This window comes from Herpailurus yagouaroundi, unplaced genomic scaffold, assembly GCF_014898765.1.
Source record: "Herpailurus yagouaroundi ecotype Mexico unplaced genomic scaffold, PumYag 221, whole genome shotgun sequence".
Lineage (NCBI taxonomy): Eukaryota > Metazoa > Chordata > Mammalia > Carnivora > Felidae > Herpailurus > Herpailurus yagouaroundi.
Genome location: NW_024412452.1, coordinates 17157573 through 17179328, shown reverse-complemented (window position 1 = coordinate 17179328; position 21756 = coordinate 17157573). Strand labels below are relative to the sequence as shown.

General features: G+C 39.6%; 1 long non-coding RNA gene across 1 annotated transcript in view; it reads left to right on the top strand.

Moving 5' to 3' along the window:
• The window catches only part of LOC121019152 (uncharacterized), a 27385-nt gene extending 7625 nt beyond the window's left edge, over nt 1-19760 (top strand). The window contains exons 2-3 of the long non-coding RNA XR_005785477.1: nt 17744-17811; nt 19726-19760. This is a non-coding gene — a long non-coding RNA (uncharacterized LOC121019152). The remainder of the gene's footprint in view (nt 1-17743; nt 17812-19725) is intronic.
• Nucleotides 19761-21756: the final 1996 nt, after the last annotated feature.

Here is a 21756-nt window from a genome sequence, read left to right as displayed (position 1 = left end):
CTCTCCCTCTGTCTCTCTCCCTCTGTCTCTCTCCCTCTGTCTCTCTCTCTCAAAATAAACAAAGGAACTTAAAAAAAAATTTAAAGAACTTTAGTTATTTGCTCTCCTTCAAGATTCAGTTCAAATGTACCTGAAGATTCCCTGGACTTGCTTCTTTTCTGGTTTCCTTGAATACTCTGGTAATGCCTCTGTTATGACACTTACCATGTTGTATTGTAATTATTAATTTACCTATTCTTTATCACTAGCCTATGATTACTCAAGTACAATATACTTTTCACCATTTACCCTTGTTCTTGAAAAAGTGCCTCATGTGCAAAAGAGATTAACAAGTGGTAGAAATAGCTTGAATACACCAATATCCAGTTCTTCTCTCCTTCCTGAGGATAAAGTAAAGCTACATTTCCCAGCTCCTTATGCGTCTAGATAAATTATAGACTGAATTATAGCCAGTGAAATTTGGGTAGAAATCATGTGTGCCACTTTTAGGCTGAACTGCATGATCTTCCATGGGTACTCTCTGATCCAGTTTACTGGAATAGAAAGAGCCTAGATCCCTCTGTTACCACTTGGAAAGAGGAATTTGGATCTTTGAAATCTGAAATGTAAACATCTTGTTCTAGCAGCTGGTGTACTTATCTGGCTAATAAAATGAGGATCTGGGCACAACAAAAATTTTTATGTAGATATCCTGGCATGATACGACTCAGTCCTCTAACAAAGGTTGCTGAACCCTAAACAATGTATTGGGCCAGCCCATATGTGAAGCAGAAATGTATAGAGGCAACTTAAACCCAAGGAAAGATTGGTGATACCTGGGGAGGGATGAAAGGGGAGGAGGAGCCAGCCTGCCCACCTTTTCCTTGGCAGAGCAGCCTGCTTTTGGGTCAGATGTTCATTTCCATGAAATTCTGTTATTTCTCCCAAATTGTGAGCAGCTACTGAGAATGATTCTCCTCATATGTTAGAGAAAAAGCTGACTTTTGCTACACAAGGCATCATCCTCAGAAACAATTAGAGCTCTTTTTAGAGTTTTGGTTCCTTCATAGGTACCTATTGTCCTAGTAAATGGAATTTCTTGGAATACAAAAGCATTTATTTCCCCTTTTAGCTAATTTAATTTTTACAGCCCCAGTGAAAAAATATTTTATGTTTTTACTCATCTAATGTGATTTTAAGATAGTTTATCCTTGGATTCAATTTTGTTTTCATTCTCTAGAAAATCAATTTAATTCACAGAAGGTTCATTTAATGGCTTTCCTTGAACGTGGTTAATGCTTAAGCATTTGATCAGATATTCCTGTTAGCAATGTCTTCACAGGTCTCAATTGGAAGAGTTAGAGGGGGAAATCCTCTACATTTGGCAAAGCTTCTTTCATTCAGACTATTTGACATGGAAAATCACTCTGAACTGGTGAGATTGAATTGTAGACTATTTTCCAGAGTTTCTTGTATAATTTCAAAATGCTTAAACTAAATTTATGAAAGTGCAGGCTAACAAAGAGTTTTAGGTTATCTCCTTCATCTAACTTTTTAGTAGTTGGTATGTATATCTCTGTACCATCTTAGGAAATTCTCTTGGGTTCTTGAAAACTCTTTGCCTATAAGTCCTTAAAAATTCTCCTTGCACCTTTGTCTATTGCATTATGAATGAAGACTGTAAGCAAAAATAAGTCTCAGGCTTGTCTCAGTCTGTATAACTCCAGAATTAGAAGCTTTTGTTTTTAAAGTTAGGTAGCAGTTCTTCATCGAGAAGAAATGTCTTGACTTCCTAATTGGTCACATTTTCAATGCTGTAACTAATGGGATTTTGGTTGGATCATAGGCATTTTTCATTTGTTCATTGCTTTTATTCACTAATGTTTTGTTCAATGCCTTTTGAAGATGTCCGTCATTTCCTGGAAAGCAGAGATTCGGTGCCAGCTGGAATAGAACACTTGTGCTTTTCGGTGTCAGACACTGGTCCTTCATGTTGAGGACACTGCTTTGACACAACACAGAAGGGGCATATTCTGGAAGACTATGGTTTCTCTGAAGTGAACTTTAAACTTCAAAAAATGTATGACTGTACAGGAACTAGATGGTGGTCAGATAAAATAGAATATGTCACTCTTGACCTTTTCTTCTTTATTTTACAGTGTTTACCCTAAGATAGGTTCTCAGTTGCCCATGATAAAAAATGTGAGCCTCAGAAACTTTATGGTGGACTCCTAGATTATCTTTGAGATGGTCTGTGGGTTGAGTAACATAACTTATCCTTTAAACTTGGACACTTTTGAGAGTGAAAAGCGGTGTTATTAGTAGTTATACTAAGGAAATAGGCCAAAAATGGGACCTTTCCTAGCAATCTCAATTAGTCAGTCTCACTGTCTCTGTCACATACACCCCATCTGTGGGCTGAATGCAGAAGACTTTAAAACCCCAGAGGAGGCCAGAGCTACAAAATGGAGTTATCCTGGATCCCAGACAAGCATGCAGAAGGCTGCCCATCAGCCAACAAACCTCCATATTGGAGTCTTTAGTACACACAAAACAAAATGATGTATTAAACCCCTGAGATTCTGGCATTTGTCATAGCAGCTAGCATTTTCCTAACTAATGCCAAATACTTTATTTCAGTGCAGCCAACCACTATTGAGAATTTACTGTCTTTCCATTGGGGATACAAAGACACATAAGATCTGGTCATTGTCTTCAAGGAGCTTAGAGTCTGAGAGAAGTGCAGATATATATACTTAAATATATATTAAATGGTAATTAAAACTTCTGAACAAAGTGAGATGAGTTTAATTTTGAATATGTTGATTTGAAGATGTCTGTAGAGTATTCAGATGATACTATCCTATATGTAGGTAAAGGAGACTAAAGCTAGCAAGTAAGATCTGGTATCAAAGATAGGTTGGCTGAGTTCACAGTTTGCAGACGATCAAGTCAGCTGCTTAGAAGCAATTTGAGGACTTAAGAGAACTTTCACCCCTATTTGTAAAGATGCTTTTGGATGCAGCCACACTGGGCCCTGTGGGGCCTCAATCTGCCACTGGGATCTGAGCTCTCTGGATCTCTTGGCTGTTGACCAAGCCAAGGAAAGCAAAGGAAGCAGGTGCTTCTTTATATCTCTAGATCTTTTTTTGTAGTTTACAAGTTACTTTCCTGTATGTTACCTACTTTGAGCCTGATACTGGCCCTGTGAGTTTTGGCAGGAGAGTTCTTATTTCCATTGCGTGTCCCCAGGCCTTGCCTGCCAGCGAGTAGGAGGGAAATATGTTACGTGGATTTACTCTACTCTGAAGATGTTCATCCTTTTTTGGCACGGGACCTCAGGGCTCTCTTAATGATTCCTCTTTTGTTTCTGGGGTCCCCTAAGAATGTCTAATTTGGACTTAGGAACCAAACCTCACATACTGTATAGCCACTGGGGCTTGGTTGTGCTGACAAATCACTCCCTGTCAGTTGGGGTTGCTCCCAATTTAGAGTGGAGGGACTGATGTGGAAAGATCACCCTCTAATGTCTTCATTCCTTCTCTCAGACCCATGTTCTTATACTCTCCTTTTCCAGCAAAGAAATACCTACCAATGCCTGCAAATAGGTAACTGGAGAGATGGGCATAACCCCCATACTAGATGTGTTCAAATCTCAGTTTTGAAAATACTAGTTAACTGTTTTTTAATATATGTATGCATGTATACACCCACAAGCACATAAACAGGTACACACTCAGGGACTTAGAGAAATGAACTAACCTGTTCCAGGCCATCCCATTTTTGATTCACTGGGATATAGATCCCAGAACTTTTGACTCTGAGTCTGATGTTCTTTCCTCTGCCTCATGATGATATAAAGGAGGAAAAAAAAAACACTAAAAAAGTTGATCACATAGGAGAACCATCTGCTAGAAGCTTGAACCAGTGCTACAGTGGAAATTCTGCTTTCTGCCTCATTCTACAGGGCTTAGGGAGGCTTCCATGTCCAGCACGGGAACCCTCAGGATTGTTGGGTGAATAACAGGGGCTTTGTCATAGGAGCTCCCTGAAGTTTTCCCCCAGTGTGAGCAGTGTCAGTGTTTTCATTATTTTTGCCTGTGGTTTGTAACTTGTCATAAGAATTAGTTCCGGCTTAATCGAGGGCCTCATGTTGGGGTAAGAGGAGGAAGTATTGTGGCCTCTCAAAATGCCTTTTGTAAGATCCCAGCACTCTAGGTCTTGGCAGATACAGCTGGGAACAGTAGCATGTGGGAAGGGACAATGTACCAAATGTTCCAAGTCCAGCTCCCTCTTGGCTGGTTATGTAGAGCTTGCTTAAAAGTCTTCTAGGGAGTAGAAACAGCCAGTTTTTTTTCTTTTTTTTAAATAAAATCTGTTTTGGGATTGTACCACCTGAAAGCAAAAGGCCTCTGAGCAGAATGTGATATGCTTTTCCCCTAGCTCCCTTGGAAAAGAGCATCTGGTCCCCAAGTTGATTCTTAATTTTTCCCTGGACTTTGAAAAGGTTTTTTATCCAGTTTTATTAAAAAATAATGAACTTACATCACTGTATAATTTTAAAGCATATAGTATGGTGGTTTGATTTACATATGTTGTGAAATGTAGAAAGTTTCTTTTAACAAATCATACCAACCTTTGTCCATTCTCTTTGTGCAAATTGATGGTACTCATTCATACTTAGGTGTTAATGGTTAATGGGATTAACTGTGATAAAAGTGCCTTGAAAATATTTTCACATTTTCCCAGGGATTTTCATTGCCTCAGTGCAAAAGCCTTCCCTGACCAAATCATAGAATCCTTTCTTTCCTCTGATTCCCTGGGCAGGTTCTCCACTTTGATGAACAAGGAACTAGTGAATGTGGAGATTTACTACTGGAAAGCTAGCAAATGTGTGGATTCCTAGGCCTATCCCTGGAGATTCTGGCCCACACTTGGATGAAGTAGTTTATAATATCATGGTACCACATGAGAAGTTGTGAACGCCACAGATCTTTCTCAGTACCCTCCCACCTTGCCTGAAAGTCTTGCTATTAATGTCTTCAACAAACACACATTGAGTACTTGGTCTTTAGAAGGCTCTGGGCTTGGGATCAGGAGCCATAGACCTCCCTGAGCCTGTACTCTACTGGAAGACAGACAGACAGACACACACACACACACACACTTCCCAATAGAAGGCAGTGTAGGTGGGAGGGAAGTGATGAATGAATTGAGGGAGTGATGGGGTCAAGGAAAACCCTAGGGAAGTGCTACTGAAAGTGTGGTCCCTGGACCAACAGCCTTAGTTAGCATTATCTGGAAGTTAGTTAGAAATGCAAATTCTCAGGTCCCACAACAGAGCCTTCTGCCTCTGGCAGTCAACCTGTGAGCACCCTCTTTCCTTTGCTCACACTGCAGGCTCTGCCTTTTTCTGCCCTGGGCACTGATAGGCCGCAGCTTAGCGGTGGTGGTATAGACAAGAGCTAGAAAATAAAGTTTACCCCTAATGCCACCATTTAGAGGTAACCACTCTTACTACTTGATGTATGTATTTTCAGACTTGTTTCCACACAAATAGACATATAATGTAAAAGTATGAATAAAAATTAATTACACTATAATACTATCTTTTAAAATTCTTTTTTCCCCACTCAACAATAATTGTGGACTAAGTTTCCATGTAAGTAAAAATATTTTTACCACATTAATTTTAATAATAGTATAGCATTTCTTTGTAGGGATATGCAATAAGTCATTCTCTATAGTGAAAGTCTTTCCAGATTTTCTGAATTGCTCAACAACTTTGAGAAGAATATCCTTGTGCATACATCTTTGTACATATCTGAGATAATTTCATGAAAATTAAGTTCTTTTATTTTTGTAATGTGTTTTTCAGATGTTATTTGCAGAACATTTATGTTGGAGAAACTGGTGTAAGAGATGAAGACTTCTCATTTAATAATTACTATTAATCATGGCACCAGGCTTTTACTTTATAATCAAAAGTACATGAAGATAGAACAAGTTGTGCTGAAATATTTTTATTTTGTATGATTAATGGACCGAAGGCCATTGGCAAAGGACGCTGTCAGTTATCATGGGACAAATAACACAAACAAATATAAGCAGCGAGATAGGGCTCTGCTTGTATATTTCTCAGATCATTGCTTGCTTAAACACATCTTGAATCTTTGGAAACAAAAGTGAGTTTCTAAAATAAGTGGAAGATCAGCTTATAGAACTCTGATTTTAATGTAAGTATATCTATAGTATCAACAGATTAATTAAGAAGTCTGCTCATGGTGATGTTAAGAAGGCTGGCGGATTTTCAATTCATATTGACACTATTCAAGACAGAGGCATAACTGATGTTTATTTAAGAATTCTAAGACATGTCACAGATTCTGTGGAGAACATCTGATATCTATAGAGAGCTGGAAGTAAAGTCCTGGGAAAAATATGTTCCAGACGGTTACAGATGTTCTCATATCAAATCATACATCTATGAGAAGTTATGTAGCATGTTCGACTGATGGCCCAGTCAATGTGAAGGGACAAGTTAAGGTTTTCTTCCTGTTAAAAAATAATTGATACTACTAGCTTTATGGATAGTGTTAGTCACATATTTTGAGTCTTGCAATTGTGGATTTAGAAGGTGTCTGAACCTCCAGTTAATCTAGCAAAAAATTCAGTCACTTGAGTCCACTTAGAACAATTTGCATACTGCAAAGCATGTAGAAGCTTCCAGAATATTAACTGAATGTTTTACCAAATTGAGTATGTTTTATAGGTCCTTAGGTTCAAACCAGTGCATACATGATCATTTCAGATGTTGGCTCTATGGCATTAGACATGGTAGAGGGCTAAAAGGGAGGCTTTAAAAGTATTGAAAGGGCTTTTTCATTCCCTTGTGGGAACTAATGAAAATGCAGGAGAACATATTCTCACACTGAAGATTCTGTTGTAAACACTAGACTGGTGACAGGGACAACCAAAAAAGTCATAATGGAGCCTTGAAACTCCATACAGTTTAGTTGTTTCTGGAAATTTTTAGATTAATTTGTCTGCATAAAAATTTGACTTGGAAATACCACAGTTGAGAATATGGTTTCTGAAACCATCAACATAAGGCAGGCTCAAGAAGATGGAGTTTAAAAAATTTTTTTTTTCCAACGTTTATTTATTTTTGGGACAGAGAGAGACAGAGCATGAACGGGGGAGGGGCAGAGAGAGAGGGAGACACAGAATCGGAAACAGGCTCGAGGCTCTGAGCCATCAGCCCAGAGCCTGACGCGGGGCTCGAACTCACGGACCGCGAGATGGTGACCTGGCTGAAGTCGGACGCTTAACCGACTGCGCCACGCAGGCGCCCCTTGAAGATGGAGTTTAAACATTTTATGAATAAATGGGGCTTTCAAAGCCAAATATGACATATTGATATTACTTAGGAAGTATGTCACCTCACTGTGTTTGGATTTGATTTGAGGGTGGATTGGAAAAGCAGGTTGCCATTTAATGACATATTAAGAGTGTTGACATAATCTCAGTGTATTTCCAATCTGCCTTAGGTTTTGCTGAAGCACTTCAGATATCAGAGGTATTTCTAATCTATCAAAATAATTTTTACTGAGTTCTAAAACACCCACTTTGCAAAGCAGGGCTTAATTTGGCATTGAGAAATTTAAAGAATTACAGTGTAGTGTGGCCTAGGTTATGATAAATTGGTGTGTTTGTACCATGCTTGTGCCATGAATGGTGGCTTGAGTCAGGAAAAGGGAGACAAGTAGGTGGGCTTGGGTGCTAAAATTGGGTTTGGGGAGTAGAGTGATCAACCATCAGGTTGGCCTGGAATCTGGGAATTTCCTAGGGTACAGAACTTTTGATGCTAAAACCAGGTCAGGCTGTCAATAATCTTTTTTGGGGTCACTGAGACCGACCTTATTGGACTCACTTATCTGCCTTTATAACCTTAGCCCCTTTAAGACTCCCTCTGAAAACGATTTAAGCAAAATTTCACCTGGATTTCAAAATGGGGTACAGGTGCATACTTTTGCCTGCACACAAAATATTCCAGTATTTCTTCCTCTCCTCCATATTCTAATTCACACATACTATAATTGTGTTCATTTCAGGCTCTGCCTTCAGTGTCCGTATTAGGAAGCACAGAGAAACATATGCTCAAAGAAAGAATCTTACAATAAGGACTTATTCTGTACAAAGCACTCCTGTGGGTGCTGAAGACCTTTGGGGTGATGTGAAATAGCTGAGACTAGATCCTGCCCTCAAAGGGTTTGTCCTACATTAAGAAAAAGAAAAAACAACAGCAGACAATTGCATTCATAGAAAGAATGTGACAAATGCCTTAAGAAAGATACCATCAGAGTTCTACAGGAGTTCAAAGGCATCAGATTTTAGTTTCTTTAGTTCACAGGCAGGTGGTATTTGTATTGAATATTTAAGGAAGAGTAGGGTGGTAATAGGCGAAGGGGGAGGCAGACTCATGGGGCATGCAAGCCATTTATGTTCTAAGTGGGAGACAGAACAGTAATGTTAGTGTCATGGGAGTTCAGGAATAGGGAAGATTAGTCTGAACTGTGGGAGGGAGGGAGGAAGGTGTACTAGGTGAGGTTGAAGGAGGACTGGGTTTTTGGTGAGCAGGAGGGTATGTAAGTAGGGTCTTGAGGCCTAAGCAGAAGGCTGAGGCAGAAGTAAGCACTGACATATTTTCTAGACACCCGGGGTGTGGGATGGTTTGTGTGTCTGGAACGTGGGAGAGACACTGAGAGGTTGGGCCAAAAGAATGGCCCAGATAATTGAACTTCAGGAGAACAGGCTGGTAGGGTTGAGGGTGAGGTGGGATGGGAGCTTGGTTTAATAAAGAGGACACTAGAGATTTCTTGGCATGGTTGAGTGACATGTTAAAAGTACTAGCTTAGACAGTTTCTTCTGTTGGTTGTGTGCAGTGTGGCTCTGATGGGGAGGGGTGGAGAGAAAACGAGACCCTCTTGGAGGGCCTTTTAAATGATCCCAGTATGAGTAAATGAGAATGGACTGGGCGTGGGTCAGTGGGGATGGAGAGGCAGGAGGGAATCTGGTAGACATTGTGAAGGAGGATATGACAAATAGATTTGGTGACAAATTGCATAAAGGGGATGAAAGAAGAGTCAACTTATATTTAAAGGTTTTTTTATGATGATCTGTAACATTCCTTTCTGTTCTGGGAATTCATGACTTCCAGGTTTCTAGATTTAGCAACTGGAAAAATGCCAGTACCTTCCTTCTTCCTTTCCATCATTCAGAACCTTTTATCCAATAACAGATACTGTAGGGAGTAAGGATATAGCTCCATCTCTGGAATACTTTTTAGTTTAGTAGGAGGGTTGTACCTTTAAACAGATAATTATAATTAAACGTGGCAGATGCTATTGTGTAGGTATGGTCAAAGAACTATGAGAAAACCAAGGAAGCATAACCAACTTTGCCTGGAAAAGTAAAGACCAGTTGACATCTAGGCTAGGTCATGAAGAACGATCAGGAGTTTGTTAGATTAAATAGGTGGGGTGGAAAGAAAAAACACAGTGTAAGCATGCTTAAGATTACCTATAGGTTACTACCAGGACTTGTATGGCTGGTACTTTGGGTTGATTGGAGGAGAGGAGAGAGGAAGGAATTGGGAGATTTAGCAGTAAGTTTAGGTTCTGATCAAATGAATTAAGGACCTTTTTCCGTGAAAGGAATTTAGATTTGATCCTATTGCTAATTATGAGGTAGTAGAGATCCTAAGGAAGGTAGTGTGAAGGATATCTGTTTTAGGAGATAACTCTGGTGACCATGGAGAGGATGGAATGCTGGAGACAGGGAGGCCAATAAAAAGCCATTATAGTTCAGGCAAGTGATGATGTCTACATGGGTTACTTGTGGAGTATTGCGGGAAAGTTGAGCATAACTTTGAAACTATTACGTTTTAAGAGGTTGGTAGGACATTCATTTGTGAATTCATTTTTTTCCTTGCTTGCATTCAAATCTTTATTAACTTTGCCAGGCATTGCAGTAGGCACTAAGGATAAGGTAAATAGAACACTTCTGTGAACTCCTTCAACTCCTTTGCAATGGTTCTCACCTTTTTTTCTGTCCCACCACTCATGAGCGATGTGACCTATTATGGAAATGGGGACAGCAGGGTGTGACAGAGTATGAGAAAGGGGTGGGGGTACAGAGGAGAGAGTATGCCTTCAATGGAGAAACAGAATGTGGAGGGAGTTTTAGGGGGAGAGATGTGTAGATATTTCTCCTTCCATGACTCTGGTGAGCCTCTTTATTAAGATACTTTCAGTTTCAAGTAACAGAATACCATAGTCAAAATGGCTTAATAATGGTGCTTATTATGCCATGTATTAAGAAATCCAGGACTGGCCAACCCTGTGGCATAGTACTATCACAGAGAACTCAGAGTCCATATGGACCTTTCTACCCTGCCATCCTTAGCATGTTCCTGTTAGGCTAGCTCCCTTGATGGTCAACAAGATGGTTGCTGCAGTTCCAGGCATCACATGCAGAGGTGACCATGTCTAGCAGAAGAGGACCTTTCTTCCTTGTGCATCATCATTATTTTTTTTAAGGGCAAGGAATTCTACCCTAGAAACCCTCAGCAGTCTTCTCATGTCTCAGTGACCAGAACTACATTGGAGGCCTATAGCTGAGCCAGTCACTGACAAAGGAAATGGGGAGGTGGGAAACATTGGAAACAAAATTGTGGCTGTTACCAGAGAAGAAAATGAACATGGCTTTTAGGTCAGCAAACATCCATTCTGCTTAAAATTGCTGGCTTTGGGAAAGAATTTCTTTACTTTTGGAAATAAAGCCTTGTGTTGCAGATAAACAATTAGAACTGGAGATACAGATTTGAAAAATACTAGAAGAAAGATGATAGAGATGTATATGCCTGTTTTTATATTTTCATTATGGAGAATTCTGAACATACATAAAAGTAGACAGAATGACTTATTGAATGCCCTATGTAAGTTCACTTAACTCCAAAATGACAGCATCTTGCTAATCTTCCATTTACCCCAATTCACTTTCTCCCTCTATTATTGTGAAAAAAATTTCACCAGGATTATATTACTTCATCCATAATTAAGTATGATTCTCTACAAGATAAGGTCTGTTTTCTTTTAAGAATAATTATAATACAATTATACCTAAACTATTTAACATTATTTCTTTAATATCATTGAATGGGTAGTGTTTAATTTTCCAGTTATCTCATAAACATTATACTTTTTTTTTAACAGTTTGCTTGAATGAAGATCTAGATAACATCTACACATTGCATTTGGTTGATAGGTTTTAATTGTTTAAATCTGTATGTTTTCTTTCTCTTTTTTTAAAATCTTTTGAAAACAAGTTATTTGATGTGTAGAGTTTTTCAGTTTCCTGTAGTCTGGATCTTGCTGGTTGTATCCCCATGATGTAGTTTGACATGTTACTCTTTCCTCTGTATTACTTATAAATTGGAGTTGGAGTTATAGGTTTGTTCTGATTTATAAATGGTTTTTTTGGGGGGGGGCAATTGTATATCAGCATACTTCCACTGTGTTCTTTCGTTATGAAGTTCTCTTTCTCTTTGTGATGTAGCACCCACTGATGTTCAATGCCTGGATACTTTAGTTCACTCAGGGTTACACAGTGGTAATTCTATAGTACTCTTATGGACTGAACGTGTCCCTCTAAGGTTCATCTGTTGAAGCCCTAACCCCCAATGTCTGTGATGGTATTAGGAGGTAAGGCCTTTAGGAGTGATTAGGTGAGGGTGGAGCCCTCATGATGGGATTAGTGCCCTTATAAAAGGAGGCCCAGCGAGCTCTCTAGCCTTTTTTCCTCCTGTTATATGAAGACTCAGTGAGAAGATTGCTGCTTCGAACCAGCAAGCAGGTTCTCATGAGAGCATAACCATGTTGGCACTTTGATCTCTGACTTCAAGCCTCCAGAATTGTGAGAAATAAATTTCTGTTTGTAAACCACCTAGTCTATGGTGTTCTGCTATAGTAGCCCAAACAGCCCAGGGTACAATCACTTCTTCATGTATTTGCTGGAAAAACTGAGATGTAAAAGCCTTATGGGAGCAGGTGTTACTGTTAGTAGAGAGGTGAAGTGGCATGCCAGAGGAGGAGCACAGGGGAAGAAGGGACAAATTTAGAGTGTTTGCAAAGATACACCCTGAAGAAGGCTATCTGGGTTGTTTATATCCACAAGTTTGCTAGTTGCAAACACATGACCTGATTAGAATTGTTGAGTACTCTTGCATCAATCACAGTGATCACATCATAGCTTAACCCTGAAATCTATGATGATTTTTGACATTTTCATGTGTTGTGCTTGAATAAAGTCTTTCCCTTTAAATCTGCAAGTCAGATTGCGGGACAGCGAGCATGAACGATGTTTCAGCTTGCCTGGAGTATGATGAAGTAATAGAAGGCGTCCACACAAGGAGCAGGGAAGTTTGGAGTCAGTGAGCATTTCTATGTAATCGACACAACTTATTTTGCAGCCACAAAAGTACAAAGCACCCCAGCAGGCATTCTGAGCCTTTTGAAGTGAAATAGGAAACTCACAAACCAAGGAGGAGATGGTGCCAGTGAAATATACATCAAGATAAAAGTTGCAGAAACATAAATGGATATAAACAAAAGCCACTTCCACGGTATATCATGGCTAGAGTAGGGGCTTTATAAGGGTAATAGGGGATTGAAGAAGATTGGCAGGCTTACGGGAGGAATTAAGGCAAGTGTGGAAGGCTCCCCAGAGAGGAGAACTTGGGGCCATCTGAGGGAGGAGAGGGAATGCTAGTCTGGAGCTAGGATGGTCTGGAGTTGGGATACTCCTGAGGCTAATGTCAGAGAGTGAAGAAGCATCTGCCCCATCAATAGATAAAAGCAAATTTTAGAATTTTATTTCTGAAAATACAGTTCTGAGGAAGAGCATGTTTTTTGACCAGAATGCATAATGTTGAATATCTCTATTTCACTTCTGTTACATTCCCAGGCCATTCTTGTTATTTGTGCTAGGTATGTTTTATAAAGTCACTGTGGACACTGAATTAGCAAATACTGAGCCATTGCTCTTAAAAGAGATACAGAGTTAGGTTCCCGTGAACCTCTGGTCACAATTGATTAATACGTAGCCTTGTTTTATGCGTGTTTCTCTTTAAAGGCACCTTGTTTAATATATATTGTTGATTCTTTGTAACTCATGGCTATAGCACTATAGCTGATGCCTGAGTGAAGCTTATTTAATACGTGTATTTTCTCTGCAAGGCACATCATAGCTTTCTTGTGCTTAGGAACATCAGGTGGCACTTCAGCACTATACTTGGGGGCCATTTTAAACAGTGAAATCACCAACAATAACATGCAAAAAAGTGGCATGTAAGTAGACCACACACACAAAAAAGACACTAGTTTACAGTTTGAGAGCTGCAACAAGAAGACAGAATAGCCTGATCTGGGAACGTGTGGGTCAGACAGACAATTCATGTTTTTTTTTTTTACTGCATTGCACGTGTGTCATGTATGAATACCATGAAGGTGCCTATGAGTATTGACATGAGGGCTACAAATAGGGTGTAGGTGAATTTGCGAATATGGGATCTGCTAATGAGGATTGACTATAATTTGAAGACCAATGTTAAAAGGTAAACATGGGTGGGGCGTGGGGTGGAGAATTAGAACAGGTTTTCTGGAGTTTTCCAGCATATACAGGATGTATCACTCAGCTACATGTGCAAATTCAATTGGTAAAGACCTTCATGTTTGAGGGGGAAAAAGAAGAAGAAGAATGGAAGTGTGGCCCTCAGAAAAGCAAGGAGAAAATAAAGGCATTGTGTAAGGCCTCAAGAATCCAGGAAAGGGGGCATGAGAACAGTGGAAGAATTTTCTGGAATCGGGGTAACTGAGTATGTATGAAGAGCAAGGACGGGGAGAGAAAAAGGAGCAGGAAGAATGGAGTCATTGTGAATGGTTTGGGTCAGTGTGTAAAAGCTCGGACAGACTGCTTCTTTGGGAGAGGGCCACTGTACTTCTCTCCTGCATAGAACTCTGTGAACTCACTTTACTTTTATATTCATTGTGCTACCCCCATGGGCTGCTGGAGAGGCAAGGACGGCAATGGGTTCTTTTCCACCTTTTTAGGCCACATTAGAGATGTCGTGGATGGAGGCCTCATACTGCAGACTTCCTTGCAGATGATTTAAGGAAGGATGCTAGAATATTTTTTACTTGCAAAGAGAAAATTAAAGCTAGAGATTTGATCCTTTAAGAGGTCTTTGAACTTATAAACACAGACACATATGTGTCAAGAATGGAAACTGGCAAAGACTGTATTCCATAGTTTGAACTTAATTGCTTTTGGTATGTACTTGAAAAGATAAAATATCCCAAGACATTTAACTTTAGAAAATCATTCTGTTGTGCTGCACAGTAAGTAATTTTCACAGGGTTTTGGCTGAGATATTCAGTATCAATATGCAAGAATGGTTTCAATATGTGGTAGGCCAATAAAAACAAAGTCACTGTGACCCATGCTTTGCAGATCTAAGAGGGACAGAGGAACAAGTAGTGATAATTAATTCCAGTTTTGGGGAAATACTGCAGCTCTGCAGCCACACGCCTCCATCTTCACCTTGCTCTGTGTGTCTGCTCAGGGAAGGGATCATAAGGCTGCAATCAGTAGCTTCTCAAGGGGGCAGTGACATGACATAGTGATATGGCAAGGCCTGAAAATGGGCCTGTGGGAAATGGGGAATACTGGTTTCATTTGACATCATGGAACTCATAGAATTGGCGACTGGGCTTGGAAAACTTGCATTAGCAGTGAGCTTCCGTGAGAGGAAATAGGACCTCCCTACTCACTCCCATTGCTTTGTTGCTGGGTGTGTAGGCAGGAATATTGCTTGAGCCTTTGACCCACTTCCCAGATTCTAGGGCAGTCATATCCAAGCACCAGGGTGAGGAAGGCATGCTCTTCACTCTTGCAATGATTTATTAGTATTCCCTTCCTATTCTTTGCCTAGGGGGAGTCCTTTTTCCTTCTTGGTATTAAACCACGAATTGAAGCATATGTGTGGAGCAGGGGAAGGGGTAAGAAGTGAGGTTGGGGTATTTGGAAATCTACTCACCACACTCAAATAGTACTCAAAATATGGAGGATCTTTATTTTTAATGTTTTTGAGATTGACCTATGACATTAGTTTCAGTTATACAATGTGATTTGATATTTGTTATGAAATGATCACAATAATTCTAGTTAACATCTGTCACCATGGAAACTTTTTTTTGGAGCGGTATTGATGTTCTCTTGTCCTGGAGCTTATATTTATACAGAATAACCAAAAAGAAGTTAAATTTTCTCACTTAAGTAAAAATGGTTTCCTCTGGTTTGTGGTGGTATTTGAAGCTAAGGTCAGATTCTCTGGGCTTAAGCTTTTTCTTTCAGGCAGTCTCCTCATCAGCCTCTCCTTCTCTCTGGGTGACGTCTGGTCAAAGGGAAAGAATTACTTGCATTGTTGTGGTGGGGACAGGCTATTTTGTACACATACTGTCCTTCTTTGCTGGCTTCTGTTGACCTCTTTTTGAGATGCAGCTTATCTTCTCTTTGCAAGTTAGTTTCTGTGTAGTAGCAAATTGTCAGTGGTAGGTGTCTTTGGTTGTATCTCATGATGGCCTGGCTGGGTGTAAGCAGTGCATGGTGGTACCCTTAGGGTTAGTATCCTCCACTTTTTCTGTTGCTGCTGTAGATCCTCTGAGGCTTAGCCAGGAGCTCCCATCAGACCCTGGCTTTAGGTGGCTTACCTTTTATCTTCTGCTATAGGATTCTCCTGCTACATGCCAGTTAACCTCTTAGCAAACACTCTTAATTCTCAGCTACCTTCTCCTGGGTCCAACACAGGGCTATTGGAAAACTTCTAGATTTTCCTGTGTCAGATATAGCCTGTGGGGAAACAAGAGGGCATTAACTCTGGCTTTTATCTACTTAGGTATTCCCCTCTGCCAGTGATACTCTTTTTCTCCTTAACTACATGGAGTGTGTGTGTGTGTGTGTGTATGCATGTGCAGATGTACACATGTGTTAGGGGAGTGGTAGAAGGAGGGAGAAATTAAAACACCAGCCTAAATAGTTTTCTTTTAATTTACTAGTTTATTATATCAGATATAGTAAAGGATACACTGAACAGCCAGATGGAAGAGGTGCATAGGGCAAAGTATTGTGGGAAGGGGTGCAGAGCTTTCATGCTATCTCTACATGCACCACCCTCCCAGCACCTCCATGTATTCACCAATCTGGAAACTCTCTAATACCCATCATTTAGGTTTTTTGTGGAAGATTTATTATGTAGATACAATTGATTAAATCATTGAGCTAAACACTTTTGATTTCTCTCCCTTCCTATCTGGAATTTTTGTCACTTCACTCTCCCTGCTCTTCCAAGACCAAGCCCTTGGTAGGTGAGGAGATGGCTGTTAAGTCTCCCTGCGTCTCATTCTGTATGACAGGAATTGCCCTTACATCATACCCTCTATTCTCTATACCGTGACTTATGCTAAAACTCTAGTTTCCTGAGATTTGTTCTTTGTATGGTAGGTACAAAAATGATTTTTGAATAGAAATAGTATTTTTTCTCTTTCAACAAAAATGACTTCTGAGACAATAGTTTCTCTCCAATGCGAGAAATCTAATACAAAACACAGGCAAAGGAAAAAAAAAGGGGGGGGGGATTTCACAGTTCAAGGTTGTGCTGCTTCTTTCCCTGAAACAACAAAGGTCATTGATTTGGTGGGTAGAGAGCTGCAGGACAACATGATTTATGAGTAATGAAAAATACATTAGTGTAATATTTTTAAAAATATGGTAGAAAGGGTTGGGGACTTTTGGATTAGAAGGAACAGATCAAATAAGACTGCTTACATGCTGGGGCAGCTGACTCAAAGGAAAATGTGGCTGAATTGCCACAGCTGGATTTCCTTGGGTTATGTGGTTGCCTTTGTCAGCCTCACTGAACAGGGTCAGCAGACGTGAGTTGCAAAACCAACTGCAGGAGGAAAGACAAACATGGCCCCTCATACCATGGCTGCACAGGGAGGGAATGAAGGTGCTTGTGAACTCTTACTCTGAGATCCTTTTTCTCCAGTTTATGTGGAGGTGCCCCAGCCAATCTGCAGGGGGTCAGCAAATTTTATCTGTAAAGAGCCAGTTATAAACATTTTTGTGTTTTTTGCCTTTCAGTGTGTATCACAACTACCCAACTTTGCCATTGTAGTGGGAAAGCAGTCATTGGCAATACATGAATGAATGAATGAATGAATGGGCCCATGTTCTAATAAGCTTTATTTACAAAACCAGACAGCAAGCTGGATTTGGCCTGAGGGTGGTGGTTTGCTGACCACTGATTTAGAATGAAGGGCCAAGTCAACGTAGTGAAATAACTGGCTGAACTGCTTCATCTGTCCTGTGTCTGCCCATCCTCCCTGCTCTCCCCAAGCACAGACCAGATCATATTTTTAGCATTATTTTGACCCAGACTTTGGCTTTGCCTATCATATGTCCATTAATGTAGGGACAGATATCCTGACCTGGTTTTTTTTTTTTTTTTTTTTTCCCAGCTTTTGTAATGCTTGGTAAGCTCAATCATGGTTATTTACAGAGGTAGTTTTAATTTTTTAATTCTACTGTTACTACTTTTTTGCCCTTGGGAACTCTCAAGATTGACTCATGGTTTGATTTCCAGGGCTTCTGAGCAGAGCTAGGTGTCCAAGGGGCCAGTATGCTTGCTAGTGAAGAAGACGGAAAGGCCAGGTGAGCAGATTCTTAACTGACACAAAATGCGGGATAAATAAGCTGTACTGTGTGTATTTGAGAGCATGTATTCATTTCTTATGGCCCCTGTAATGAAGTACCACATACTTTGTGGCTTAAAACAACACAAATTTGTTATCTTACAGTGCTATCAATTTTAAGTTTAACATAGGTCTCATTGGGCTAAAATAAAGGTATTAACAAGGCTGTGAATCTTTTTGGAGGCTCTAAGGAAGAACTTGTTTCCTTTTCTGACTTCTAGAAGCTGTCCATGTTTCTTGGTTCATGGCCTCTTTCTTCCATTTTAGAAGCCAGCAATGTTCCATCTCTCTGAGTATTCTTTTTGTAGATACATCTCCCTCTGACTACAGCCATATATATATATATATATATATATATATATATATATATATATATATATCTTTAAGGATTTTTACATGATTAGATTGGGTCCATCTGTATAATTCAAGATAATTTACCAATGTCAAGGTCTTCAACCTTAATAACATCTGGAAAACCTCTTTTGTCATGTAATGTAACAGAATTCTAGGGAGTAGGACTAGGAGATCTTTGTGGGGGCTATTTTGTCTACTACATATCAAGATCTTGCCTTGTACTTTTTTCATAGATACTTTCTGGGTACAAAGAAGTGCTGAATAAATTGCATGAATTTATCAGGATCAAGTCCAAAAGGATCTGTTAAGTGAAATGGATAAGGATTGAGCTCATAGTATAAGGACTTAGGTTCTGGTCCCAACTCTGTTGTACATTTCACTCGCCATCTCCAGTCCTTCATTTTATCTTCTATAACGTAAGAAAGGTAGATTAAGGGGTGCCTGGGTGGCTCAGTTGTTTGGGCATCCGACTTCGGCTCAGGTCATGGTCTCGGGTTTGTGGGTTCGGACCCCGCGTCGGGCTCTGTGCTGACATCTTGCTCAGAGCCTGGAGCCTGTTCTGGAATCTGTCTCCCTTTCTCTGTGCCCCTCCCCCGCTCACACTGTCTCTGTCTGTCTCAAAAATAAACAAACATTAAAAAAAAAAAGGTATATTAAGCAGTAGTTTTCCAAACCTTTTCAAGCTATAGAGACCTTTCTTTAAGGTAAGCCTGTAGACCTTTAGGTAAGAGAGGAGCTTCTCTGTTTGAAGCAAGTGTGGGGAGTCTACATCCCTCCCTAGAAGCCTTTTACAAGAACTGCCTGGCAACTCTAGAGGTATATTTTCCTTCTAGGGCTTCTTGGAACACTGTTTGGAGATCACTGGACTAGATCAGGGGTCAGGTAATTGCAGCCCATATGCTAAATTGGGTCTGAGGATTGTTTTCTTTGGCCTCTGAACTAAGAAATATATACATATGTATGGTAAAGTACACCTAATGTAAAATTTACTATCTAACCATTTTTTTTAAGAGAGTGCAGGTGGGGGCACAGAGAGAGGAGAGGGAGAGAATCTCAAGCAGGCTCCAGCCCCATTGCAGAGCTCGACATGGGACTCCATCTCACAATTGTGAGATCATGAGCTGAAACCAAGAGTCAGACACTTAACTGGCTGAGCCACCCAGGGGCCCCCATCTTAACCATTTTTAAGTGTGTATAGTTCATTGATGTAAGTATATCTGCATTGTTGTGCAACTATCACCACCATCTTTCTCTAAAACTCTTTTCACTGAAACTTGTACCTATTGAAACAATAGCTCCCCATTCCGTCGCCCTTGGAAACACCACCCTACTTTCTGTGTCTATGAATTTGAATACTCTGGGTATCTCTTATAAATGGAATCCTACAGTATTTATCCCTCTGTGACTGGATTATTTCACTGAGTATGTCTTCAAGCTTCATTCGTGTTATAGCATGTGTCAGAATTTCCTTCCTTTTTTTAAAAAAAATTTTTTTAACGTTTATTTTTGAGACAGAGAGAGACAGAGCATGAACGAGGGAGGGTCAGAAAGAGGGAGACACAGAATCTGAAACAGGCTCCAGGCTCTGAGCTGTCAGCACAGAGCCCGACGCGGGGCTTGAACTCATGGTCTGTGAGATCATGACCTGAGCTGAAGTTGGCCACTTAACCGACTGAGCCACCCAGGCGCTCCAGAATTTCCTTCCTTTTTTAAAGCTGAAAATATTTGATTGTATATATTTACCATATTTTGTTTCTTCATCTGTTGGTTGATACTTGGGTTGCTTCTACCTTGTGACTATTAATAATGCTTCTATGAACATAGCTGTACAGATACCTCTTTGAGAACTTAAATTTTTTTTAACTTGAGATATAATTGACATTATAATGTGTAAGTTTAAGGTATACAATGTGTTGATTTGATACATATTGCAAAATGATTATTATAATAGCTTTAGATAACATCTCTATCACATTACAATAATTACTATTTCTTTTTTGTGGTGAGAACATATAAGATCTACTCTTTAAGGAACTTTCAAGTGTATAAATACAGTATTAACTGTAATCATCATGTTATACTTTAGATCACTAGAATTTATTCCTCTTTTACCTGGAAGTTTGTGCCCTTTAGCCAACATCTCTCCATTTTCTTCAACCCCCTGTCCCTGGTAATCACCATTCTAATCTGTTTTTGTAAGTTTGGTTTTCTTTAGATTCCACATATAAGTGATAGCATATAGTATTTGTCTTTCTCTGAGTTATTTCACTTAGCATAATGCTCTCAAAGTTCGTTCATGTCACAAATGGCAGGATTTCCTCTTTTTAATGGCTGACTAATAGTCCATACAGATGTACATACCACAGTTTCTTTATTTATTCATCCATAGACAGACTCTTAGGTTGTTTCCATGTGTTGGATATTGTAATGCTACAGTGAACATGGGGTGCAGATATTTCTTCAAGATCCTGATTTCATTTCCTTTTTATATGCAATAAAACCTTGGTTTGTGAGCATAATTCATTCCAGAAGCATGCTTATAATCCAGAGCACTTATATATCAAAGCGAACTTCCTCACAAGGAATAATGGAAACTCAGATGATTTGTTCCACAACCCAAAAATATTCATATAAAAGTGATTAAAATACTGTAACATAATACAAAATAATAAAGAAAATACAAAATATAACAAAAAATAAATAACCTGCACTTACCTTTGAAAACCTTTGTGGCTGGTGTGAGGGAGAGAGGAGGGTTATTGTGTAGGATGACTTTCACTATCACTAATGGAATCACTGCTATCTATTGGCTCAATGGAATCTTTTTCTTTTTGTGCAGAACTTTAACAAGGAACTTATCCAATGACACTTGCTTTTGCCTCCTTTTGAGGATTTCATGGAAATGTGACATTGCATTGATGATCACCCACAATACTGCAGTGAGAGAGAGACAGAACCACAGGCTCAGTTGTGATCACGTGATATTTGGCAGTCACGTACTACTTGTACTGCAAGACATTGCTCATTTATCAAGTTAAAATTTATTAGAAATGTTTGCTTGTTTTGTGGAACACTCACAGAATAAGTTACTTATAATCCAAGGTTTTACCAGAAGTGGGATTGATATGGTAGTCCCCTTTTTTATTTTTTGAGGAACCTCCGTACTATTTTCAGTAGTGGCTGTACTAATTTACAATCCCAACAGTGCACAAGGGTTCCCTTTTCTCCACATCCTTGCCAATCAGTACTTGTTATCTCTTGTCTTTCTTCCCCCCTCTTTTTGATGACAGCCATACTGATAGGTATGAGGTGATACCTCATTGTGATTTTCTTTTCTCGTTGTGTCCTTATTTGCCTTTTGTATCAGGGTGATGTCAGCCTCATGAAATGAATTTGAGAGTGTTTCTTCCTCTTCAGTTTTTTTTATTGGAAGGTTTTGAGAAGGTTTGGCATTATTTTTTCTTTAAATGTTTGGTAGAACTCACCAGTGAAACTATTTGGTCCTGGGCTGTCCTTTGTTGGGAGATTTGTAATTACTGATTAATCTCCT